The sequence below is a fragment of the Mustela lutreola genome, chromosome 9 (genome assembly GCF_030435805.1).
Source record: "Mustela lutreola isolate mMusLut2 chromosome 9, mMusLut2.pri, whole genome shotgun sequence".
NCBI classification, from domain to species: domain Eukaryota; kingdom Metazoa; phylum Chordata; class Mammalia; order Carnivora; family Mustelidae; genus Mustela; species Mustela lutreola.
Window position 1 is genome coordinate 37,257,646 of NC_081298.1, and position 27,937 is coordinate 37,285,582.

Consider the following 27,937-nt stretch of genomic DNA (forward strand, 5'->3'; position numbering starts at 1 on the left):
CTAAGGCCACCCATGCAGCCCTACCTTTCCTGAGACTTTTCCCTGCAGAGTCCAGGATAGTATTTGCTTCTTAGGCCACTGAGAGTGGGCTGGTCCTTGGTGTGCGCTTGGCCTATGATTAAGGTGAAAGTCTTGTGAGGTTGGAACCTTTGGCTTAAAGCCACCTGCCTGGATCATAGCACTTAGGGACCCACCACAGAATAGTAAAACCAAGCTCCAGAGCCAGCATAAGCATCTGTAATTTGCTGTGTTCACAATCTCATGCCTGTGTTGAAGACGCATCCTAGGCATCTCCATTTTACTCCTTTGACATGGCTCCAGTTTCCTGGACCAGTTCTCCAGTTACTGCAGGTTTTTTGTGTGTGGGGGGCAGTAAAGAGAAGCTCCCCTTGTCACCTACTTCTGAACCAACTGACAAGCAAGAGTTAAAATATGGCAGGTGGAGGTGGATGTTCTAAAATAACGTTGGTGATGGAGACTTTGTCTTGTATCTGTGGGAAGGTGAGTTTCTGAACACTGAGCCTCCAACTTAGGCAACATGGGGCTCCTGACGTGGTAGAATGCACTGCGTGGGCTCCGTACTCAGGGAGCTGGACAGAACTCTTGTATTTCCTCTGGCTGGTGTGTCTGCAAGGCATTTCCCCCATACTGTTGTATGGATGGCTTTCTTTTCACTTCTGTCTTAGGCCCAAACAGACCTTCTGTAAGTGTTCTTCTCTGATTCCTTGGTCACTGTCTATCATGTGTGACAGTTCTATGATATGTCAACAAATTCTTTGACATTCCTCTAATCTGAGATAGGACTCAAGTCCCCACCCCTTGAATCTGGGCCAACCTCAAAGACTCTGTTAAAACCAACAGAAGGTAGCAGAAATGACACTGCATAACTCACGTAACTTCTGGGGGGTCAAGTGATTAATGGTGATCGAGTTTCTGCAATGTCTGCTGGGACACTTGCTTTTGGAGCTCTGAGCCAGCAGAATGAAGGCCAGCTACCCTGCGGCTGCCATGCCGGGAAGAAGCCTGAGCCACATAGAAAGGCTATGGGCCAGTGCCCCAGTTGGAACTCACAGTCCGTGTCCCAGGGCACAACCAGCATCAGCCACCAGACAATCACACGAGATGCCTTCAGAGGATGTCAACCTGCAGCAGCCGAGCACCCCAGTCTTAGAATCTTTCCAGATACGGTCCTACATATCATGACAGAAATAATCTACCTGTACTTCGTCCTGTTAAATGACTGAACTACCAAATCTATGAACATAATCAAATGGTTTGGCGATTCCCATTCACTTTGAAGTGATTTGTTATGATGCAGTAGTAATTGGAACACCTGTTTCATATCTTTTTCACAGCAGTACTTATCAGGGTCAGAAATTACATTTTTTATTTACAGATTTATTCACCTGACTGCCTCCCATTCCTACAGAGATGTAGGTTAGCTCTGTTAGTCAGGGGCTTCTCTGTCTTAGACCTAGAACAGCGTCCGCACATAGCAGGCAGTCAATAAATATTTGTTGAATGAATGAATGAATAAATATCTTTTCCCTTATAGAAGAGAAGGAAGAGTTTCTGGGAGAGTGTTTTAATCCTTTTATTCTTCATCTCCGAGACCTAGGCAACAAAACCAAGGATGTGTGTGAAATACAAAGTATATTGTTCTTTTTATAATATCCAGACAAACTGTCCTATCACTCAATTATTCGTTCAATGCCATGAGTTGAGCACCTGCTCTCGCCCCACAAGCGTGCCACTGTAATTCTCACGAGGGTCAGTGAGGTAGATAAAACCTGGGCGGTCGGGGTGCCTGGGTGGCTCAGTGGGTTAAAGCCTCTGCCTTCAGCTCAGGTCATGATCCCGGGGTCTTGGAATCGAGCCCCGCGTCAGGCTCTCTGCTTCACAGGGAGCCTGCTTCCTCCTCTCTCTCTCTGTGCCTGCCTCTCTGCCTACTTGTGATCTCTGTCCGTCAGATGAATAAATAAAATATTTAAACAAACAAACAAACAAACAAACAAAACCTGGGTAGTCTTCCAGGAGTCATTGTCTAGGAAGGGCATGGACAAATTAAAGGAGGGAGAAGTGTCCTTAGCAGAATGTAGCCTCGGTGGCAAGCCCCTTAAAAGTCAGGGGCAGTGACTGCTCTCTACACACCACCATATCCCCAGAGCCCTGCTCAGAGCCTGGCACATAACAGGTGCTCAGAAATCTTTGTTGACTGCTGAGTGGAGAAAACAGAGATTGTTCTGAGCCAGGCCCAAAGTAAAGGTGTCCATCAGAAGGGAAGGCTAAATTAGTATGAGAAAAGGAACTCTCGTGAAATGTCGAAGGAACATTTGGTTTTCAACTGGCTTATTCTGCCATCATAAAGCATCATCACAGAAGCCAATTTAAAATACCAAGGACCTTGGCACAAACATGCCACTGTTTTCTTAAAGCAAGTCTATTAAGATGACATGAAGAAATAATGGCATCTGCTTTGAGTTTCTGCTTGGAGATAGATTCATGCAGTCTCCGCATTTTATCCTAAGGAGCTCCCCTGAGAAGATGCACTGGGGAAGCAATTTGTATCTCTTTTAACTAAGACAGGAAGCCTTGAAATCTGTGGGTTGTCCATTTCCGTAAGACTCCAATCCAGTGGCAGGAAAGGTGTCAGATCTGAAGATCTTGTGTGCTGTTAACACATACGGTTCTTTTCCCCCTGGTATTTACATCCAAGGCAATGCAAAGCCTTCAATTTTACGCCAAGTTAGGATGCTGAGAATATTCCTGAGTACAGTGTGCCTGAAATTAATTAAGAGATGTAGAAAATTTGGGCACATCACCAGGAACAGAGGATTATTATTTGTTGAATTATTATTTGTTGAATGAATGAATAAGGATGACTCGTAAGATTGCTTTATGCTACCTATGGTTTTACACACATCAGTGCAGTCTCATCCAGCTAGACTTCCCCCAGGACAGTTTTATAGAGGAATAAAGGGAGTTTAAAAAAACAAACAAACAATAGCAAGAGTAGTCACTCAGTGCAGAGTAACAATGTATCAGTTACTGACTCACTGAGTCAGTACACGTGGAGTATTTTTTGTTTGTTCGTTTTTTTGTTTGTTTGTTTTTGTTTTTTTTTGCCACCTTACACTTTGGTGGTTACATGGACCTTACTGGACCTCTCTGTCCCCCTAAGTAGCATCATCAGAGAAGTCAAGGATGGGTCCCAGCCTCAACACAGACAAAAGTAGATGAATCTGTGGGCAGCCTTGCGAGGAGGAAGTGTGAATATCAAAATAATTAGTGATCGCTGAATATGGTCAGCCTTCCAGCATTGCTCTTTCATGCCATTTAATCCTCAAGCACTTGCCTGAAAGTTCTTGTGTGCGTGCCTTATGTCCCTTCTAGGAAAAGTGGTAGGGACATCTTGGAAGGATGTATAACATCTAGGAAGCGGTATAACATCTTGGGGACAACACAGTTGTTTAAGTCAGAAAGTTCTATGTTCCCAGACTATGTAAGCCTCAGGTAACTCAGTTCTAGGTCAGGGACTATCATATCTATATTGTAGTAAGTGTGGGGATCACATATTATGATATGTATAATATAACTTATACATGGCCTGCCACATAGTAAGGCAAACAAATGGTAATAGCCTGTCCTTATTTTTAAGCCAGCATATAAAATCCCTGAAGGCAGAATGCTGGCACGGTGCCTTAGGAATGAGAAGATTTTATGAATATTTATTGAATGAGTGAATGCATGAATAACCATGGGATGAAATAGTATATTAATCAGGGTAACTCTAGCAGCAGAAATAAATATATTTCAGTGGCTTATCAGAATAGAATGTTATTGCTTACTCACCTAAGACTCCAATTTGCATGTTCCAATCAGCAATTGGCTTTCTAGCACATAAGGACTCATGGACCCAGGCTTGGGCCTTGGAGTCTCTCACCTCTAGCTACTTCTTAACCCCAGGTGTGTAAAGGCAGGGACACTTACCACCTTCTACTCAGATTCAAGTGGACAAACCTGGTCATATGGCTACACTAGGTCCCAAGGGAGGCCAGGAAGTAAGATCCCTCATTAGGCATGGTGTGCCTTTCAACTACGCACTCTACGAGGGGGCCAACTGTTACTGTCAAAATAGCTTAAAAAAAAAAAAAAAAAAGCCAGAAACTTAGAGATGAGTGAATACATAACAATAATTTAAGTAAAAGGTATTCCCATAACATGATTTATGAGAGATAATAATTTAATAGTTATTAAATAATATTAATCATAATTGGCCACATTGGTAGATGCCTATAGGAAAAAAGCAACTGACAAGTCAAGTGTAGGACAACAGGATAAAGGGGCAACTGTGGCTAAATGGAGAGTTCTCACCTCTCTCAGGCTTCCAAAGCAGGGAGTTAAATTCATCTTCTGCTGTCATAGGCCTGGACCAAACAGCCCTATTTTACCTTATTTCACTTTATTTTGATTTTTTAAAAAAAGATTTTATTTATTTATTTGAGACAGAGAGAAAGAACATGAGCAGGGGAAGGGGCAGAGGGAAAGAGAGAGAATCTCGAGCAGATCCTGCATTGAGCACAGTGCCTGACTTGATCTCACAACCCTGAAATCCATGACCTGAGCAGAAACCAAGAGTTGGTCACTTAATTACCTGAGCCACCCAGGAGCCCCTTCATTTTGACTTTCAATTAAAATATAACATATTTACAGAAAAGACTAATATCTACGTGTACAGCTTGATTCGTTCTTATAAACTAAACAGCTACAGTGCCATCAGCACCCACATCAAGAAAGAGAACATCCTCAGCATCCCAGAAGGCCTCATCATGCTCCCTTCTGGTCTGCTCTTCTAATATTTCAAAATAAGCCAAAAGTCTGAAATTTATTTATTTATTTTTGAAGATTTTATTTATTTCTTTGACAGAGAGAGCAAGAGAGCACAAGCAGAGGGAGCGGCAGGCAGAGGGAGAAACAGGCTTCCCGCTGAGCAAGGAGTCCGATGAAGGACTCCCTCTCAGGACCCTGGAATCATGACCTGAGCTGAAGGCAGGTGCTTAACTGACTGAGCCCCTCAGGTGCCCCAGAAGTTTGAAATTTAAAGTAAATTTTCTTCTGAGTTTTAATGTATTGTGTGGTGGCCATGTAAGAGACATGTGCAGATTGGACCTGTTTGAAAGTAACCAGGCCACCAAACACCCTCCCTCCTCTCAGTGTGGGTATATCTGTTATCCACTGGGTCTAACAAAGCGCCCCAAAATGTACTGCTTTAACACGAGAGACAAGTGTTATTTCTCACAAGTCTGGCTAGGCTCCCGCAAGCACGCGCAGACATCTGGACTGTCATCTGGAGGCTAACTTGTCCTGGGTGACATGGGGTGGGATCAGCTTATCTCCTCTCCATGGGGCACCCCATTCCCCAGCTCCCCATTCCCCATTCCCCAGCTTGCTAGCCCAGGATTGTTCACATGGTGGCTGGGCAGAGTTTGAAGAGAAATCGTGAAGTGGGGAAAAGGCAGGAGGGCCCGACTCAGAGGAGATGGGATGACAGAAGCAGAGGTTGGATTGATTTGGCCATGAACCAAGGCATATGGGCGGCTTCTAGAATCAGGAAAAGGCAAGGAATGGATTCTCCCTTTGAGCCTGCAGGAAGGACACAGCCTTTGCCTTTAGCCCGGTAACACCCATTTCAGACTTGGAACTTCCAGAGATGTTGTATAAATTTGTGTTGCTTTAAGCCGCTACGTCTGTGATAATTTATTACAGCAGCAATAGCCAACTGAGACACCACGCTTTTGCCACAATGTAGACTCTGCTTTTCAAAAGTCCCCGGATGACTGTGGATGTTCTTGCATGGCCAGACAACCAGACAATGCTGTGGAACCTGCGCTTCAGAGAAAGCCCATCTCTGGCCCTCCTCCAGCTGTGCCCATCCCCATGGAGCCAGGCATCTTGCAGGCCCACGCTACACCAACTGGAGCTTCACCACTGCAATGGCGGCCTCCCAGAAGCATCTGTCAGATGCGCCAATTCATGAGTCTTACCCCAGACTTACTGGAGCAGAACCCCCAGGGAGTGAGGCCCAGCCATTTGTATTTTAAGAAGCCCTCCAGCGATTCTGAAGTAGGTTTAGGATTGAAGACCACTGTCACCCAGGGTGTGTGTGTTGGGGGTGGGTGGGTGGGGGGTCTTTTCCCAGGATCTATCCTTCCCAGGGTCAGCCATGCTAGAATGTATGCCTCCTGGGGCCCAGAAGATGGCAGTCTGGAAGAGGGTTGAGAGGCCGACTTGAGTTTTATGGCCTGAGGTATCTGTTTGAGTGCATGGGAGGTCCTGGTTTTGCTGGAAGTAGCCAGGGGAGGGAGGAGAATAGGGAATAGACTGGAGTTCTCATTTAATCTCTTATTCCCAAGAGCATCTGGTCATAGCAATGAACCAAAAGAGGGGAAAAGCGAAGTGCTTTTGAAAAGTGCTGATTTGTATGTACTTAGAGAAATCATGTTTTAGGGCTTGAATGTGATAATAAAACTAGTAACAATGACAGTAAAAATAGTGATGTAGTTTTGGAATGTTGGTGAGGTCCACAGGGGATGGACAAGAAAGAATTCTGGAGAGGTCTTTAGTGCAAAAAGGTGATTGTATTAAAGCACAGGGACAGGAAGGGGGGTGCGCAGAAAGCTATTGCACTGGGATTGTGAGGGGGAACTGATTATACACTTGAGAGGTCAGGACAAAGGGCTTTCATATGCTAAGGAAGACTCTCAGGATACTGGAAGCCTTGCTATTGTCAAACAGGTCGTTTTTCCCTCTAGCAAAGCATCACTGAGAGTTGCGAGTTTCCTGGAGGAGTGTTACACTGTGGCCGCCTAAAGTATTTGTCAAGGGGCTACAGGTTATAAGGAAATTTAATTTTATTTACATTCCCTTCTACCTTTGTTTTCCACATCACTACGGAGGGAAGGGTGATGTTAGGGCTCCAGGAAATTGAGTTAATGGGTCTCTGAAAGTGAGGCTATTGATAAGAATGCTTTCTCCTTGTAAAGCACGGAGACATTGCTGGCGTAGAGACTCAAGTCCTGCAGGACTGTGCTCTGTTATTTTTCCCCTTCCCATAGTTCTAAGGCAGCAGCCAGGAGTTCCTGAGGAAGGTCACACATAACTCATGGTGGGGGTGCGGTTTGGGGGCAATGGGGTGGATTGTGACGCGTCAAGCTCTTGCTTTGTGCTCAGCTTGCTTTCTGCTCCCTCATCAAATCACCACCATCATCACAGTTGCTATCTCAAGTCTGATAACTGGGAAGCAGAGCCCGAGAGGATTCCTGTGCAAGTGATTTAAGGGGGAAGTGCTCTCAGAAGGAAGCGAGGAGCCCCGGAAGCTGGAGAGAAAAGGGAAAGAAACCAAGCAAGGCAAAGCCCCAGACTCCACCTGATCCTGAGGGCAGGCCTGGAGTGGGAGTTACACCTCTTCGTCCATCTGCCCAAAGGCAAAGGACCTGGGCTCTCTGACTGAGGGCTCCCACATAACCTTCTGCTTGGGGTAACTCCTGGCAGGCAGGCTGCCTGCTGGGGCAGGTGAGGTGGCTCCTGTAGCCCAGGGCCAGGCCTCTGAAGAAGGTGTCAGGTGCAAGCTGTTTGCAGCAAAGCCTAAACAGGGCCTTGTGAGGGGTGAGGCACAGAACCAGTAGCCTGTTACTCTGAGAACCTGAACATGGCACTGACCTGTCCACTTAAGTTACCCTGAGCTCTTGGTCCATGCCAGACTCTGTTCTCCGGGCTTCTCTTGTATTCAGTCATCAAACTCTTACCTGCCGCCCTCTTCATTTTACAAATGTGTAACCTGAGGCTTAGGAAGATTAACTAATTAGACCAAGATCCACCAGAGGTAGGAGGTGGCTGAACTGGGATTCAGACCCAGGCAGTGCGGTCCCCAAACATCTCTGCTAATGGCCCCCTCTTGCCGCTGCTGTCCCACGGGTCCCACCTGCCCGCCCTGCCTCCGGCCACTTGCAGGGACAAACCTTATTGAAGGGCAGAAGGAAGGTGCTTTTCCATCTCTCCTTCACCCAGCAAATCAGAATGAGGCTTATGAAGAAAAGGGAATTTTTTATCAACCACGAGAGAAAATCTTAATCTGTATGCTTAATTAGGTCAGATACCCACTTTCCTCTGAGTCTTTTCTAGTTCTTTGAAGTCAGAGGAAGCCCTGGGCTTTGGAGAGGGAAAAAATGTAGAAAGGGAATTGGGAGGAAACCCCCCCACATACACACAGAAGGAAAAAAAAAAATCAATCGTCAATCTTCTTTAAGGATTGAATGCAGATGAAGTCAGCTATCAACCCTATCAACATGGAAAAAAATGCTTAAAATAAAAACTAGGGCAATCCCCTGAAGGAGGGAAAGCTTGGCATCCGTCTGAAGACTCTTCTACCTTGTTATGAGCCTCACTTGCCTTCTCTCTCCCTACAACACTGGAATTGCTTGCTGTCAATCCAAGGACTCCTTGAGGGTTCTGATATTTTAGGTAAAACAGAAGGCTCAAAACATAGGTCTGAAATTTTCAGAGGGCACGTGAGGGGTATTTGCTGTGGAGCAGTGTGTGCTGGGGGAGTGAGTGTAGGCGTGGTGGGTGAGGAGGTCCCACTTTCCTGCATGTTCAGCTCTGATGCTTACTACCATGGGGGCCTCAGGGCAGTAACCTCCCTCGAGACCTTCTGGGATTATGGCCATGTCCTGTACCTGCGCCATCCAAGACGGGCCATGACTCACACGTGACTGTCAAATTGAAATGTGCAACTAAAGAACTGACCGGTTAATTTTCCTTAATTTCAATGAATTGCTGAAGTTTCAAAAGCCACATAGTGCTAGCGGCTACCGTAACAGACAGCTTAACTCTAGGCCCTAATCTTTTATGGATTTGGTATTTCAAAAAGCACCTGCAAAAAGAGATCTTTAGAGATCCAGCCTTTTTGTGCATTTGTGCAGATGAAGAACTCAAGTATGTCAGTTGACTTCTGCTGCTTGAAATAACAGCCATTTATTTATTCCATGATACCCTTGGATACAAATTCAGGATGGGCATAGCTAGACAGTTTTTATTGTCTCCCAGGGCTAAATTTGTGCCATTGTGGGCAACTCCTGCTTAGCTGAGAACTGGCTGGTCTAGGATGGCCTCAGTGGGATGGCTCATTAAGGCTCAGTGTAGTCTCTCATCCTCTCAAAGGCTAGCCTGGGCATTTGCACATGATGGCTCCACAGGGTTCCAAGAAAGGGAGCCATAGTGTACAAGACCCCTGAGGCTTAGTCTCAGAACTTCTGCTGCATTCTGTTGGCTAACGTCAGTCACATGGCTGGCCCAGAGTAAGGGGCCAGGAAATAGACTCCTTTTGCTGGGAGATACAGGGGAGTCACATGGAAAGAACGTGGATATGGGGAAGCATGAATAATGGTCTTTTTTTTTTTTTTTTTTTTAAATCAGCCACATTGAGGCCCCAAGGGCACAGTGACTGGCCTGAGGTCACAAAGGAAACTTGTAGTGGGGCTGGGAACCAGGCCTGAGACTCTTGACTCCCAGAACACTGCAGGCCCTAGTTTGGTTTTTGGAATCTTTCTTGTAGCCCTTACTTTTGTGGGCCTTGGTTTCTGTGTCTCCAGAAAGAGGGAGAGGCACTGTGTTATCTCTGACTTCCTTGAGCTCACAGTTCCCACAATTGGACTTGGTGGTTGCCCCCGAGTAGGGGGCCGGGGGAGGGACAAAAGCAGGGGGTGGGCAGATCAGGGATAGCCCCTGTGGTAATCCTGAAGGCTGCCTCTTTTGCAAAGGAGCCAGAAATTGTCACACTCGACCAATGGAAGGTATTTACCTATAGGCTCCGCCTCTTGGAAAGAAGTTGGTAAAAAGACTGAGTTGGGAAAGGATAGAGTTTTCTCTTCCAGGTTTTTCTCATTTGTAATCCACCCACTTCCTTTTCCTTTCATAAATATGATGTACGTGAGTGGAATGATCTGAATATCTTCCTAGTTCCAGAAGCCTGACAGTATTTTCACATCGATCTCACATTCGATAAATCACGCCCTGTGGATCCGTGAACTGAAAGGCCAATAAAATGCCTCCATCAAAAAGGCTGGGCGGGAGGGAGCGCTTCCCAGTTCCAGGCCCTGAGTGTTTGGGAGGCTGTGCCCCTGACTGCGGGGGCCTTGGACCTCCCTGCTGTCCAGATTTGTGTACTGTGCCCAGTCGTTGGCTCCCAAGTCTTCACTTGTGAAAATAATTTAGTGGAAAGGAAGTTCTTCAGAGGAAAGGGATCTTGGAGAAGCTAGCGGTCCTCATGAAGATGTTGGTAAAGATGGTGAGCTGGAGGAAGAGGGAGAGAAGGGGGAAGAAGGGGGGAGGAGGGAGCGTGAAGCTGGAGTGGGGGCAGCGGAAGAGGAAGTAGATGGCGGGGGAGAGGAAGGGGAAGCGGGAGGAAGGGCCGAAGGCAAGTAAAGAGAAAGAAGAGAGAGAGGAGGAGGAGGGAGTGGGAAGCTGGGCTGGGTAGAGAGAGGAAGAAGGTGAGTGGGGAAGAGGGGGAGGAAGGGAAAGGGCTGAAGGCAAGTGAAGAGAAAGAGAAGGAGGAAAAAGTAAGGATGGGGACTTGGGGAAAGTAGACATGGAGGGGAGAAGGGATGGGGAGGAGAGATCAAAAGGGCAGGGCCGTTCTGAAACCCCAGTACCCCAGGATGCAGACACCATGGCTCTTTCTCTCTCTCTCTCTCTTTTTTGGAAATTAATGATGTAATGGCATTATTAAAGAATTCTTGAACAAGGCAGCACCCCATCTCGCTAAGCCACACCCATGGCTTTTCCCTCTGCACAACTGTGTTCCCTCTCTCAGGGGCCTGACTCTCAGGGGAATCCAGCCGGAATCCCCTAGTTTAGTGACACAAGTGAATGTGACTCAGGTCCAAGGCCCCCTGAATTTGTTCTATCTTCCCAGTCTGTGTGCCTTCCAATGAGTGTGTTCGCTTCTTTGTGTGTTTGTCTTTTCACAAAGACAAACTGAGCTGTTGGAGGTGGTTTTTATTTTAAATGTTCTTTGGCTAGGAAACTATCTCCAGGTGACCCGTTGTGAAGAAACACACACATACCCTACAGACAAATAGGGCCGCTCTGTTTAAAGACAGTTGGGTTAGACCAGCTTTCTTAGGTTGGGATCACTGGAAACAGACCTGAAACTAACCAGTGTTCTCCTAAGGAAGTGCTTCCTGGAGGGGATTGAGGGAAGAGGATGCCAAATTCCCAGCCTCTGCTGGATCCTGCGGAATGTTCTAGAGCATCATTTAGGCCTCAGAGTTTATCCCCATAGAAGTAACGGAACTGGGTTTTCTTCTTGGGCTGGAGGCCACAGGAGGATATAATTCTCAGCAACTCCCAGCTGTCAGTCCTGGTGAGGAAGGTGCTAAATCCAAGGACAACCCTCTGAAAAGGGTCACAGGGGCCACTTCTTAGCAGCAAAGCCCTGCCCAGCTGGGAGACAGGCACAAGGAGCCAGCAGAAGGGACCCAAGGGAATTTGGACAGGGTACCAACAGTGTCTATCATGCCATCTTTATGAGTTTCCCCAAAAGCTAGTGGTCCACAGAAAGTGAAGCCTTCCTAGACCGGTCAGCCCTTAGACAACCTTCCAGCTGACCACAGCATGGAGTCACAGGGTGGTGCCCAGCCTAAATCAACAGAACGGTGGGGGAGCCCCAATGAATTCTTAGCTAAATAAATTGGTGTTGTTTTAAGCCATTAAGTATTGACACGCTGTGTATGCGGTGATAGCTCTCTGAAGGAATGATCAGGGGGAAGGAAATGATCTGAACCCAGAGTCTAATTTCTATCCCAACAAACATCTGTAAGTAGAAACCAAAGGTGGGGTCACTACTGAAGTCAGAATTGGCTTGTATCCAATTTTTTATTTTACTTTCTTTTGCAATGGCACTGAACTTCGTGAGACACCAGATAGTTCTGCCTGGAAGGAGGCAATAAGAATAATGTCTCTGCAGTTATTACTGAATTAATACTAGACAATTGACCCTTTCTTTCAAATCATCCCCAGCATTTCAAGCTACTACTGGGTTTTAATCTACTGCCTTATCATCCTTGAGGTCACCGCTACAATGGCATTTGTTCTTGAAAGATAAGTCAGCTTCTTTAAAAAGAAGGCAGCGAATAATATAAAGAAGGAAAGAATAAAATAAGATTACATGGCTAAGCAAAAAAAATGAGGGGGAATAAAAAAAGAAGGAAGGAGAAATTAATTGAACTGTGCTTTGAATGATTGGCTCAGTGTCCAGCGTCTTAAACAGTCAAGATTACAGTAGGGAGGTTAGTTCAGTATATATTTTGTAGACATCATCCCTGACTTTAATTGAAGCTATTTCTAAGTATCAGAGGAGCCCACATACAAAAGCCTGGTTCAGTATGACCTTTCTGGAGATTTTGCTGATTGTACCTTAAGGATGTATCTTACTGTGGTTCCAGGGAAGTACCTATCACTCTGCTTGACATCATTCCTCCCCAAAATTGCTCCATTTGCATAAAAAATTAATATGAGAAGTGTGGTGAGCCACTAGGCAGATGGAAGCCTTTGACTAATTAGTTGAGAATGGTGACAACTTCAGAGACATGCTTTGGAACAGATTTAGCACTGACACTGCTCTGCAGATACAGGAACACAGTGTCACTTTCCCGGGAGTTGGGAGAGCAGGGAGTGCCAGCCTCAGAAAGCCTGGTGTCTTGGCGTTGGAGCAGGAGCACCCTGTCTGTCCACAGGTGACATTCTTGTTTGCAGAGCTCCCAGAATGTCTTCTCCAGCCTTGTTGCACCTTTCCCTTTCTTCTTCCTGGCCTAGAGGGCTGGATTCCTTCCCCTCCGTCAACCCCAGACCCTGTCCTTAACTCTGCACAGGCCTTGCATATCTGGTACTTCTGCTTCTGGACCACTCATATCTTGATTGATAAAAGAATCGCCTTTCAGAGGCTTCAACCAATACCCAGCTCATACTCTCAAGGATCTGGATTTAGGAATCAGGGGTGGGGCCAGACAACTCTCATTCTCAGCCACTTCCCAGGTGCTGTTGGTGTCATTGGTGCAGGGACAACACTTGGAATGGTTCTCCCTTAAGAAAATGATATATTGGGGGCGCCTGGGTGGCTCAGTGGGTTAAGCCGCTGCCTTCGGCTCAGGTCATGATCTCAGGGTCCTGGGATCGAGTCCCACATTGGGCTCTCTGCTCAGCAGGGAGCCTGCTTCTCTCTCTCTCTGCCTGCCTCTCAGTGTACTTGTGATTTCTCTCTGTCAAATAAATAAAAATCTTAAAAAAAAAAAGAAAAAAAAAAAGACTTTAAAAAAAAAAAAAAAAAAAAAAGAAAATGATATATTGATCTAAGCACAGTGTCACAAACTAGCCTCCTGCAGACGAAGTTCAGGCCCTCATAATAGACCAAGTTTCCCTTATAATATTTTAAAGGGAAATTACCCTAAATTATCTAAATGTTTTGGCTTTTTTTGTAAACTAAAAACATCGGTCACTGTCAATGACTTTGATGTCAGTATGAGCATCTCCATTTAGAGGGGACATAGACTCCTCAATTTGCTACAGTCCTCCCCATCCCTGCTCATAAGACACTGGGCTTAATCCATCATTTCCTTCATGTGGTTGGTCTCTATTGGTCCCTAAGTTTGTGTTCCTTTTAATACAAACTAATTTATATTAACCTTCATGGGTAACAAAACTGCATTTTTGCAAGGGCTTTCTGGCAGTGGTGCCTTAATTCAGCTATGTTTTACTGATGGTGAAAATCTCAGGCTACTGGGGTCAGGTTTGTGAAGAACTAGGCGGCTTCTCTAAGGACCTGGCAGAGCAGTCTCCTCGCACATCTCCAGCAGAAGATGAACCTGGTTTCCCAGAAGTTCCCGTGTAATCATTTGGCAATAGATGAGAAAAGACCATGCATGCCCTCTTCTAAAGGAAGAACCTTTATAAAATGGGAGTTTTATTAGAATGAAGCTGGGTTAATACAGGCTTAAGTTCAGAGATGCAAGACATTTACTAGGGTTCTGCTTTTGAGAAACCCCATTCTCTCCTTCCATTTCTCCTTCATCAGTTCCTTATTGCCTGGGTTCAAATTCTGGCCTGGTCATTTACTTTGTATATTACCTTGGTTATATTACCGAGCACTAGAGTGCCTTGGTTTCCCCATGCATAAATCACACCAACTTTGCGAGGTTATATGTGATGGTTAAATGGGATAAGGCACGTAAAGGTCTTAGAACAGCCAATGCCTAGTGAATGGTTAATAAATGCCATTAATACCTGTTGGAGAAGGTAGGTAGGCAGAAGACTCAATCTAATCTAAGCTCAAATTCCTGACCCACTAGATATTGATCATGTGATCTTGAGAAATGTTGCCCTTCCTTTTATCCATTCTTCTGACAGGTACTTACTGAGCCTAAAAGTCCTCACTGGTAAAATTGCAATAGTAGTATCTACTGCATAGAACTGTTGCAAAGATTAAACAAGATAAGTCGTAGAAAATAGTGCTTGATGTGTGAGAAGTACTTAATAATATTACGTTGCCCCACATGAAATTGCTATTTTTATAAGTTCAAAATGGTCAAATCCTAACAATTTTTTGCAATTCATACTCTACAAGTAGTACTGTTCTTGCTCTTAATATGGTGGTTGTTGTGGTTTTATTCCTACCAACTCTATAGGGTTGAGTTAGCTCTTACTGTGAAAAACAACATCAACAGAAAAAACCTGCTCAAAACCCAGAGGGATGAAACCATGAACCCTATGAACCCTATTTCTCATGAGTCTCATGAGCCTCTGGATCAGCTGGGTGGATTTGCTGTTCTGGACCAGACCTGACTGATCTTGACCGGGCTCGCTCATGAGTCTATAATCACCCAATAAAACAGATGTGGCTGGCTGGTCTTGGATGTCCTCACTCACTTGTCTGGGGCAATGAGGATGACTGGGCCATGTGTCTCATTCTCCAGCAAGCTAGTCTGGGCTTATTCATGATGTGATCACAACATTCTAATAAGAACGCTGGCCTCTTGGGCCCAGGTGTGGCCCTTGCAAAGCATCACTTCTGCTGCATCCTTGTGGCGGAAACAAGTTCTCTGGCCAAGCCCAGAATCTAGAATTCAGGAAATAGACTCCACATTTTGGAGAAAAGGACTGAAAGTCACATTGCCAAGGGCAAGCATTCAGAGAAGGGAGGAGGATCCAGGCTTCTTCTTCTTCTTTTTTTTTTTTTAAACCAATCAGTCTGGGACATGAGGTATAAATAATACTTGTGTTCCTTTGCTTCATCATTTATATTATTTAACTTAAAGAATGGTATTTGCCAAGCAGTAAAATATCCCCCTGCCTTTGATGATTAAGTATTTTTATCTTCCTTTTGGGTTTCCTGGAGTTTTTGGAGGCTCTGATTGGGACATGCATGGGTGGTCTTTTTTAACACCTCGAAGACTCCTTTTCTCTACCTTAAAATATAAGAAACCCAATCACCTCTGCCAGAAAACATAGTAACTACATAGCAGCTTGGTTGGTTTAACTCACATCTCTTGCTGATGAAATGCACAGCCTCCCTGGATATTCTTTTTATCCAGCACCTCTAATCAGTAGCAAGGACTTCAAAGACACTGCTAAATGTACTGTAGTCATATCATAAAGAGGGGAAAAAACTCTGAACTCTCCAATTTTTAAGACCTCAGTCACAAAAGACTTTATGAAGACTTAACAAAATCGATATGGATTGAAATAATGAAAGCTAAAATTGCCATGTCATTATATATGCCTTAAACTGTTTCCTCTGCTCACTATCCTGATGAAGGTACTAATGCTATTCTCATGTTACAGATTTAAGAAAATGGAGGCACAGATCAGCCAGAATCTTGCCCAGAGTCACCCAGATAAGAAGTGAGAGAGTCAGGATTTGAACATAGAAACCCACTATTGGGACCTACACACTTAAAACATGATCAAATGTGAACCAAATGATATGGTTGTCCTCTCTACCCAAATAATATTAAAAATATTAAGTCCCTTTCAATTCTACCGAAGATCCAGAAACCATGACTAGGCAGATTGTTGCTCAGTAAGAAAACAAAAATACAGTCTAACTTTTAAGAGCTGCCCATCAATAAATTGCAGTGTAAGGTATAGGTTCCCCGATCCAACTGAACATCACTGACACAAGAACTCAGGGACTTAGCGTGTCTGGGTGGCTCATTGGTTAAGTGTCTGTTTTGGCTCAGGTCATGATCCCACATACTGGGCTGGAGACCCACATTGGGCTCCTTGCTCAACGGGGAGCCTGCTTCTCCCTCTTCCTCCCCTTTGTGTGTGTGACCTCTCCTCTCTCCCTCTCTCTCTCTCTCTCTTTGAAATAAATAAAATCTTAAAAAGAACTCAGAGACTGGATTCAAATCCTGGCTCCTTGCTTTTTCCTGTGAAAGTGTCTAAGGCATCTTCATGCCAGCTTCATCATCTTAAAAAACAAAGAAGACAAAACCACAGAACAACTGTAAGAAACTCTGTAAGTTATTGTGAGGATAAAGTAATATATTTAAAAGCTCATGATTCATTATAGATCACCAGTGAGGATTCATTTCCTTTCTTCTACCATCGTAAGAGTTGCCCAACAGAGCTTCTAAGGGATCTTACAGGAATCAGAAACATGGGGCTATGTCATGTATCAGAAAGTATGAGTCCAGCTACTTGGTTCAAAAGCATCACCTGGGGACTTGTTAGATATTCAAATTCATAGGCTCAGCCCAGACCTACTGACTCCTGTCATCTTGGGGTGGAGCCCAGTGTTCCCTGGTGATTCTCATGCTCTGTCAAGTTTGCAATGCCGTGGCCCAGATGACCTCTCTTCCAGCTCTAATTCTATGGTTCCGTTCTCCCTCCCTCCCCACCACCCATGTAGTAATTGCTACCGTGTGTTGTATACCTCGTCTGCTCAAACATGTGAATAAATACTTGGCATGCATTTATTTAATCCTTGCACCAGTGGGGTTGGTGCTATTATCATCCCCACCGTACAGATGGGGACACTGAGAAGTTAAGGAACTGGCACACTAGGATTCCCATCTGAATGTGTTTGGAGCTCTGGCTCCAAAGCACTCTGCTCATCTCATCACCACATAGGGTCTGTCATGACTCCAAGAAGGACCTAGAGGGAAGCTTTTTGTCTTTCAAATCTATTCCTCTGATAATGCATTAGAATAAAGAAATTAATCTATTGATCCTAGAAAAGTCATAGAGAGGGCCCAGGTGGAAGGTGAGTGGCTATAACCTGAGTCCCCGCAAGAGGAGAAAATGCTGGGAGGCCACAGGGCTGTGGAGAAGGGGGTTGGGAGGTTCCTCCTGGGGGTGTGCTCAGCAAACAGGGACCTGGTGGGTGGAAGTGCTGCCTTCAGGGCCCTGCAACTGAGAGACACAGCTGTAGGTAATTATTTTTTCCTAGCTATAAATAAAATAATCCTAAGAAGAACAAGGTGGGGGAAGAGCAATTGGGGGAGCTTCACTTATGCTCTCCCCCCATCCGCTGCTCTGGATGATAAAGCAATGAGTTGGTTTTAACCATTTCCTGTCACCTGCTAGCCCCCCATCCCCCTCTGCCCGGAATGTCTGGAATAGGTCTTAAAGCAGAATTTGTGGCCACCTGAGCCTGCAGAAGAAGTGGTCCTGCCTGATGCAGAAGACAGTGGCAGCAGAGATCCAGGTAGATTAGTGTGTGAAGGAAGAGAGACCTTGTGTCCTTGTCACGCTGGAGCCCTTACCTCCTCTTTGCTGCTGCTTCGGCCACATAGCTGGTACTGGCCTCATGGTCAGGCACTGTTCATTACAAGTGGGGCCTCAGGATACAGGCAATAGTCAGAATTTCTGATGATTTGAGAAGGATGTTCCGGGCTTAACTCAAACCACCCCAGCTCCAGAATTCCATGAGACCATCATCATTCCTTTGGCAAGAGATTCTTAGTTTTCTAAAATGGCAAATAGTCCTGAGGATGGAAACACACCAAGCCTCCTCTCTCATCTGAACCTGCATGATCCAAAGTCACTTGCAGTGATTAGATTATGATGTATTTGAACAGGGAGAATACCGAAGCTCTAGATGGTTGCTGTTTGATGGGTGGTTCTGGGTCAGCAGAGTTGTACAGCCCGGGTGCCTGGTAGAAATACAGAGTCTCGGGCACTGTCTCAGACCTCCTAAATTAGAATATAGATCTTTAAAAAGTATTTGATTTGTTCATTTGTCTGAGAGAGAGGGAGCACAAGCATGGGGAGCAGCACGCAGAGGGAGAAGCAGGCTTCCTACTGAGCAAGGAGCCCGGTGTGGGACTCGATCCCAGGACCCTGAGCCAAAGGTAGACGCCTAACTGACTGAGCCACCCACAGAATCTGAATTTTAGAACGTGTATTAGGGTTTGAGAAGCACTCATCTAGATGTCTGACACTCAAGTGGGGCCACATAGCAGTTGCTGGGGGTTGGGGAGAGAGGACCAGAAGATCGTTCAGCTTGATGAGCAAAATATACATATTCTGGAAATGTAGCAAATTCCTTAAAATGTACGTGAAGTAGAAAGCAGCTGAATGATGTAAATTTGACCCCTGACTGTGAGTCAACTATTAGGTCAATAGCAACATCTTTCGGTGGTCCTGTGGGGACAGCACTGTGGACCTCCAGTGGACAACAGTGAGGGTAAGGATCCTATTGCCTGGCTGGCACCTGCTAGGCAATCTTTTACAACAAAGTGCTGGTTAACAGAAAACTTCCAGCCGTGGCGTTCTGACAAATTGTCAGCCATCTACCCAGAGTACATTTAGGTTTACAGCCCCTATGGAATGTTGTTCCTGAGGAGCTTGTCTTAGGTAGAGTCAACATGTAAGCTTCCCAGAACCTAGCCTTGTTGTGTGAGGATCTGGAGGTCTCCAGGTTTTTGATATTGAAGTTGAGGAAGGATCACTGTTCCAGGTACCACAGGTGGAGGAGGTTTAGGAGGCTAGGGCCTGTATTGAGGCCTGGGGACCTTCTGTGAAGTTTCTTGTGATTAAGTTCAGTCAAGACTGCTATGAACTCTTGAGAAGGCAGACCATTGACCTTGGAAAGTCTATACGGCCCATGTTGCCTCTCTCATGATGATAAAATGGAGAGAGAAGTTCAAATTAAATCACGTCTGTGTTCTCAAAACATTACTATAATTCCTATTTTAGTAATTTCCATGACCTCTCATGGTCTCAGACACCCAAGACCCTTTGTCATGCCCAGCGGACCTTTAGCTGACTTTGGTTCTCAGCTTCCCAACCAGTGACTTTGCAGCTAGTATCTGAAATGCATAGGGAGGGGCGCACATGTCTGTGGGGAGCCCACACTGCATTTGCCTGTGTGTCCATACAGGGAGGAGACTCTGGAATCCACAGTACCCTCAGGATGGCTTGGCATCCCAGGTTAGGATGTCTCCTCTTCCATGAAATGGAACACATCCATAGGATGATTAGCCTAAATAGAAATGTTGAATCCTAAATGAGATGCACAGAGATGGCCCTGGTACCCATGATATCTTATGACTTATCTGCCCCATGCATAGAAGATACACATATAGTATAGAAGATACACATATCTTCCCTACTTTTGATGTGGTCCTCATCTGTTTCATTCCATTCAAAATTCTCAGAGGTTAGTCTCTCATACCCACATAGTGATTACTGGAGAACCTGGCTGGAGGGGCAGCAATTTATAAAATGAAAATAGACAAGCTGTAGACTAAATCAAATAGATGTGAACTATTTACGGAAATGAAATGAGGGAATTCAAATGAGGTAATTATCTGGAGTGCAATTTCATTGGCTCTAGATTTTCAGGGAGAGGTTACTTCCCTTGTTTACAGGCAAGATTTTTATTGCATAAGGCTTAATTGGGGATGCTAACGTCTGTACCTCTTTTGAGCTGTGAAATCTCACCCACAACAAACCCAAAGGTTGTATTCGAACCATGAGCACTTTGGAGCCTGTGGAAGGGTCTCTGTCAAAAGGCCTGGACATCTTTCCTTGAAGGTCTGCTCTTCCCATTACTAGCGAATTAGATCCATCCCAGTGTCTTAGGCATTGTTTTAGGGATAGGGCAGATCCTACTCTTGCTGGATCTACATTCTAGTGGAGCAAATGACCAAAATATATCCAATAAATATACATCTAAGTATGCACATGAGAATAGAAAAAGACACCAAGATCAAGTGTAGCTAGGGTAGGTGGGCTACCCTTTGGCCATGAGGGTCAGGAAGAGTGACTCCAGACAGACCAACAAAAGCAAAGGCCCTGAGGTAACAAATGGGCTCACATGTGTGGTTTTTGTTTGTTCGTTTGTTTGTTTTTTTAAGATTTTATTTATTTATTTGACAGGCAGAGATCACAAGTAGTTAGAGAGGCAGGCAGAGAGAAAGGAGGAAGCAGGCTCCCCGCTGAGCAGAGACCAGATGCGGGGCTTGATCCCAGGACCCTGGGATCATGAGCTGAGCCTAAGGCAGAGGGTTTAACCCACTGAGCCACCCAGGCACCCCAGTGTGTTTTTCTTTTTAACAGACTTTTATAGCTCTTAGCACATGTGAGGAATTGATTTAAGCATTTTGCAAATAGCACATCATTTAATTCTTGTAGAAACCCTCTAAGGTAATGCTGGTCTTCTTTATAAAATACTACATTTTACAAATCAGAGTGTTGAAACACAGTTTAAGCAGCTCTCTACCTTTAACTCACAGGGCTGGTAAGTTGTGGAAAAAGGATTCGAACCCAGATCAGACCCCAGGGTCTGTGCTCATAACCACCTTGCTGGTAGTTTTCAAATTACTACACATGGGAACATTTAGGGATCTTTAAATACTGTCGATGCCTGGCTCCCTCCCTCAGCCATTTGGATATAATTGGAATGTGCTGAGAGTTGGACAGTGGGATTCTTAAAAGCTCCCAGATGATTGGGATGTGCAGATGATTTCGAGACCAAGGGCATTGCGCCATGGCATTAAGCATTAGTGTTTGAGAGCCTGAAAGAACACCAGTATGTTTAGGCTTAAACAAGGGAAGGAGTGGAATTCCCTCCCTCTGGCCCCTGTCGGTGCACATTTGCCAAAATCAACAGCATCCACATCAAGAAGAAATGGTCTACTCTTGAATCAAGAACACCTTCCTCACACTAATGATACCATTCCCATAGCACAGGCCCAGCTCTTCCACCCTGCAAGGTACACAGACACCTTATTGCCTGACCTCAGAAGAGCACCCCACAAAGGCCATCAGAGGCCAGTTCTGCTGGGGCAGGGGCAGGAACTAATCCCTGAATCCAATGATACTGGTCCATTAGCTTCAAGAGAGGCCATTTTATATATTCTGCATGTATTGATGCTCAAAGTGGACCCTGATTCTTGCTCCCCATACTAATGGATTGGTTCACACTTGTGCTATAATTTGCTTTTCCATTTACCAGAAAGTTGGGTGAAATCATCAAGTGATTGACCCCAAGCAGTGAGGGAAAGTCCTGCGTTGGGGTTACGAGCAGCGTGGAAACTTAGGGAGTCACTAGATAACTTATTGGAACTGGTAAGGGACAAGAATCATGTCATTGATTCCAATATTTGGTTCAGACATATTCCTAATATCTCAGCAAGATAGGAATTAGGACTATTTTTCTGGTGCCAAGGTTCTCCTTGGTAGAATTCAGAGAAGGTTAAGTGGTTGCCATGTGCCTTTGGCTTGAGTTTTGACTGGTGTATGCATAAGTTGTTTTGAGCATCTACAACAGGCCTTCCAGAGTATCCCATACCTGAAAGAGGGAAATAACTGCTCTGGAGACAGAGAGGAAATAGCAATTAAATAAGAGAACAGGGAAGTTAACAAAACGTCCTGACACCACATTTGCTGAGTTGTTGAACTGGAATTGGAACTGGAATTGGAAATGAGGGTGTCTTTGCCAGGCATGACTGATTAAACTCCACACCCCTATTCGTATGAGAGGAAGCCTTCCAAAGACTCCTGAATGGGCAGTGAAGTGATGAGAAGAGATGATTATGGCACAGATGCCAAGAGCAGGCTCCATATTACTTACAATCCTATAGCAGATTTTACGTGATCGTAATGTTTCACGAGGGTAGCAGAGGCTGTGCTGTAAAATACCCCATCAAAATCCCAGCTGGCAAGCTAGGACTTATGAAACCAAGCTGCAGCGTAGGAAGCCAGTGTCATCCACATTCTCCATTAATGTTGTAAACAATTAACATTCACAAGTAGTGGCTCAGAGCTCACTCCCAGTGTGAGGATTCATGGTGTTTTCTTTTTTTTTTTTTTAAAGATTTTATTTATTTATTTGACAGAGAGAGAGAGAGAGAGAGAGATCACAAGTAAACAGAGAGGCAGGCAGAGAGAGAGGGAAGCAGGCCTCCCACTGAACAGAGAACCTGATGCGGAGCTCGATCCCAGGACCCTGAGATCATGACCTGAGCCGAAGGTAGGGGCTTCAACCCACTGAGCCACCCAGGTGCCCTTCATGGGGGTTTTCTATACAGCAGAAAGTCAGGTATGAGTCAAAAGCACTTAATTAGAGTCTATCCCTCCAATACTCCTAAAAATATGATATACTTAGGTCTACAATGAGTTGTATTTGCTTCTAATGTCAAACACTTTGGACAGGTCATGATGCTTTCAATATGCTAAGGTAAAGTTTAAAAATGTTGGTGATATGTGTATTCCCTAAATGAGTTAAGTGCCAGGCATCTGTGGATTCCAGCATGTGGTTTGTGGAGAAAGGATTGTGGTGGAGGGACGTGGGAGGACTCATACTCTTGGCAGGGTTGGAGAAGGGAGGCATCTAGTACAGGGAGTCTGAATGTGTGTGTGTGTGTGTGTGTGTAGATTTGCATACACACTGTGTATGTATACATGTATTTTTAAGTGAATACAGATGCTAGTCAGTTAAATATAAAGTTTACTTATTTCACACTAGCTTTTTTGCTATTTTCTATTTTCTTAATCAGGAAAGACTAGAATGTTAATAATAACTGCACTGTTCCCTTTCCTTGAAGTAACAGGAATCAATTCCTTGGGTTAATGAAGTGGCAATGACAAAACCAAACACAGACACTGCGAGGGAATGTACACCTGCCTTCTATTCCTCCTGGTTGGGGGATTCCTAGGTGAAAGAATTCTAGATCTGCCTCAAAATCCTGGACCAAGTCAGGCCATTGGGCAGAGCGACAGGGCTGACAGGGCCAGATCATGCTGGGCTGACATTGGAGAGAGAGAAAGAGAGGGAAACTGTTGTCATAGGAGTTTGCCAGGATGAATCCTGAGAGAGAAAAGTTGGTGATGAAGGGTTGGTGTTTAGCGGGTCTGGTTGGATGGAGAGTTAGCAGAGTTTTAAGAGGGGCAGGAGAGAGAAGACATTTGGGCAGTTACTTTAGATGTGAAATATTAAGAAGGACAAATAGCAGGAAATGGGACTCTAAGTTTTCCTTAAAGTTAAAATGAACTAAGGGGATTCACTTTTGAAAAATTTCAGGAAAGCTTCAATGTCCATTGCAGATAGAGTTTGGCTGATGAATCACATTTCTTTGAATATAACACCATACAGGAATGAATTTTAGGAATGAAACCATGGAAGACTTTATCTTACATAGGCTGTAATGGTTCTGCAATACCCATACCTTTTCCCTTTTTCTTGCCCAACTGATACCCTGTGAGACTGAAAAGGATAACTATTGCAGCTAGACAAGCTTTCTGAGCCTAAGGAGGCCAGAATCTCTGATATAGCAACTAGATGTGGACCTTGTTATTCTTAATGAATAGATATTAAAGGCTTTGGTGTTAATCAGTGTAATTTGCTGACAATAGCCTAGTCATAGTTCTAGGTAGTAAATCAACAAAAGAGGTCATGTGAGGAAGAAATTAGGGTATTATATTTGCTGTCATTTTGAGCAAGGGGAAGTGTTGACTAGGATTTGGGAGGGAACAGCTTGCTGTTGCAGATGGCCAGAACCATTATCAAGGGGAGCCAAGGGGCAAGTATGACATGAGGCAATCCAGTATTAATTTGGAGTTATGAAAGTCCAAGACACACCTGCCAACTGTAAGCTCCATGCCATGCTCATCTTCCTGCCAAAAGTGAGTGTGGCCATGAAATACCAAGTGTACACTAGTGGCCATGGTCAAGAGGAAGGTAAAGGGTTATGAGGGAAGCTTATAATGCTCTGCCTCACCAAAGACAAGGCTGAGTTTATATGAAACCAGAGGAAGTCATGCAAAGTGGAATCTCCAAGGGCCCAAAAGACTTGATTAGATTTTTTCCATTATTTGCTCTCAGAGCATCCTGTAATTTCCATTCCTAGCACTCCTCACAATTACAAGTAATTATTAAGTAGTTATTTGTTAATGTCTTTCTCTTTAGATTATAAGTTCCGTGTGAGCAGGGATAATCTTGTTTATGGATGTATCCCTAGTGCACAGCCTACTGTCTAGTTCATGGTGTGGTCTTAATGATTACTGGTTCATTGAATGAAAAAAATTAGTGTGATCAAGGGTAGAGCAGGAATGAACACCAATGTCTAGGGGACTGATGGTGTAGGAATGTGATCCAAAGGAGAGAGGTAAGAAGAAAAGATACACAAGTAAAGTTTTAGGAAAAATAGTAAGTTCCTCCCATTTAGGGTGAGACTATGTCTAGAAGAACCTTGATCAGTAAGGTGTGGCATGGACCAGAAGCATCAGCATCACCTGGGAGCTTGATGGGAATGTGGGCTCTTGGCCCCTCCTGATGAAATAGAGTCTGCATTTAAATGGACATAGCATTGTTCTACAGCATGAGCAAATATCCTGCTTCCTAACATAATTCTGAGACTGCTGAGGGCACTCAGAATAACAGTGGCTAAAGAGAATGGAAGCAAGGGGGGATACGCCCTACTGAAACCATGACATAATAGGTGTGATGTTCAGTCTTCAGATAGGGAAGTCTCTTGCTATTAGCACAAGGAGAAGATGAAGCAGCTTAATGTAGACTTATCATTGCCAGTCCTGAATTTGGTCTCTGTGAGATAACTAAAAGACAGCAAATCATGCCAAGTTCTAGTGTTATAAACATTATTGACTCACATGGGGAAATGTTACACCATCCAGATAGAGAAATGGAAGGATTGAAGTGTAGGGACTATTTCTCCACAATTTATTCTTACCAAGTGGCTGGATTTAAGTGACAGAAAAGAGAAAACAAGCATGAACAAAGGAACCTTAGAGATAAACAGTTGGTTATATGAATGGTATAGGTCAGTGATAGTCAAACTGCATCTTGTAGAATTTGTAGTTCCTCAGGGGTCCCTCAGGGGATGACATAAATGTAAGAGGCTGAGGAGGAGACAGAACAAGAGACTATATTTCACTAGAAGAACTGTTTTACCTATCTTGGTTCTACCAAGTCCTGGAGTGATACAATGGGAACATAGATTGGCTTGCATGCCATTTCAGATAGATGACTAAATGAGGGTTTCATCAGTGGGAACAGTTTTAATCTAAACAATTGTAAAAGGTCATGGAGTATGTTCAGACTTCCCTTGTAGGAAAGGACAGAAAATATAGAGACCGAGGGCATTTCCTTTTGTAGGTACCTATTATTTAATCCAAATATGTAGCATTCATGGCATCAATATCACTTGATCCCAGATTTCTTTCCACCCAACCCTAGAATTCCTCTTAGCAAAGAACTTGAGGCAGTCATTAACAATTGCTTGGGAATGGTACTAGAATTGATTTTTTAAAAAATAATTTGAGTTCCAGGAAATAGGAAGACATGTCAGTAATTTCTCCAATTATCTATATTTTACTAATAAAATGATGATTTTATATGGGACGAGAAGTGAGCATTTGTTAATTTTCCTAGCTACTCAGTACCTTTTGGACACCCTTCCTATTACTGGGGTATTTCCTATCTTATAAATCACACCTCCCCAGGAATGGAGCGCACAACACTCCTTTGCAGACAGTCTCCAATAATTATATGCACCTGTATAAGACCTCTGATTGGATGAGAGCAGGAAGATAAAGGTGGCACTGATTCCATTTTTTGGGTGAATGGGGGCATGAAGGCATCTAGCTTTCTAAGATATTTCTAAGACATTCTGACACCCGGCTACCCACTTTAATGTTGCAAGCTGAGATATCTTAATCCAGCTTCAGCAGGAATGGAGTCCAGGCTGGAGCAGAGATACCCTGTGCTTTGAGCACGTTGTTGTCTTAATAGACTCTAGACCTGATACTCTGGCCCTCCTGCAGATGCTTCAGTACGCTTTAATGTTTCTTTTCTCCTTAAACTGGCTGGAGTGGATCCCGTTGTTTGCGCCCAGAATCCTGAACTGTGGTTAAAAATAAAAGCTCTAATTCTTCGTCTTTCCTTGTGTTAATTATTGATTGCTGCATAATGAATTATAGTATAACTTAGTGGCTTACAACAGTAATAAAACTGTATTATCTATCACAGTTCCTGTGGGTCAGAAATATTCAGGTTGATTTTGCATTTGAGATAGGGGCTAGGGCAGCAGTCATCTGAAAACTTGACTAGGACCAGAGGACCGGCCTCCAACATGGTGACAAGTTGGTTCTGGTGGTTGGTAGTTCTTTTCCATATAGACTTCTCTATAGATCTGCTTGGCTGTCTTCATTACAAGTGGTTGGCTTTCACTAGAGCAAGAAATCCATGAAAGGAGGGATGGTGGTAGGGAGAAAGAAAGAGAGGGAGAGAGAGAGAATGAGAACCAGGAAGTCCTTTTTATGACCCAGCCAGAGCAGTCACATACCATCACTTCCACCACATTTTATTCATTAGAAGGGATTCCAAGTCCAGCCCACATTAAGGGGAGGGGAAATAGGCCCTTCCTTTTGAATAGGTCCCTTCCAAAAAATTCATGGACACCTTTTAAAACCATCAACCATGCTCTTTGCCCTAAAAACCTGTAGTGCCTTCCCTTAGTAGGTGAGCTAACCTGCCCTGCCCTACCATGCTGAGCTGAGTCATTTGGCTTAATTTGGCCAAAGGATCTTTGAGACATGATGATGCAAGTAGAGATTTGAAAAGTGCTTGCAGGTTTGCATGTCTCTACTTGCTCTCTTGTGTCTCTGCAGTCATCCTGAGAAGGTATCCAGAGTAAACTATTGAATATTGAGAGCTACATGGGATAGAGTCAAGTGTATTAGTTATCTATGCATATCTCATTATCCCAGAACTTAACAGCTCAAGACTAAGCATTTATTATCCTTCAGAGTGTCTGTGGTGTAGGAATTCAGCAGTGGCTTAGTTGGTTGGTTCTGGCTCGGGGTTTTGGCTAAGGTTACGGTCATCAAAAGGCTTGGCTGGGACTGACGAGTCCACGTCCAAGGTGACTCATGCATGTGTCTGGCAAGTTGGTGCTGGATGTTGAGGCCTTGGTTCCTCATCATGAGCATCTCTCCATAGCGTTGATTATGTGTCTTCACAACATGGTCTGGCTTCTACTTAGCTGAGTGGTCCAAATGAATAAGGCAGAGTCTATAATATCTTTGGTAACCAAGCCTTGGAATAACTGTCATCTTTGGAGGATCCTGGGAGGTGATTGCACAAGGGCAAGGATGTACTGCGAGGCAAGCATCACTGGGTACCATCTTGGAGGGTCACAACCACATCAAGTTGTCATAGTCATTCTAGTTGAGGCCAACTTCTATCAGCCAATAGCTAGCCTCACCCCAGGCATGGGAGCAAGCTGAGGAAGATCATCAGAGCTGCCCAGCCACCCTCCTTGCTGACTCCAGATGTGTGAGCCATAAATGAAGTTTCGTGGGTGTTTGGCAGCATTATTGTGCACAGCCACGATAATGTGCTGATACAAACACA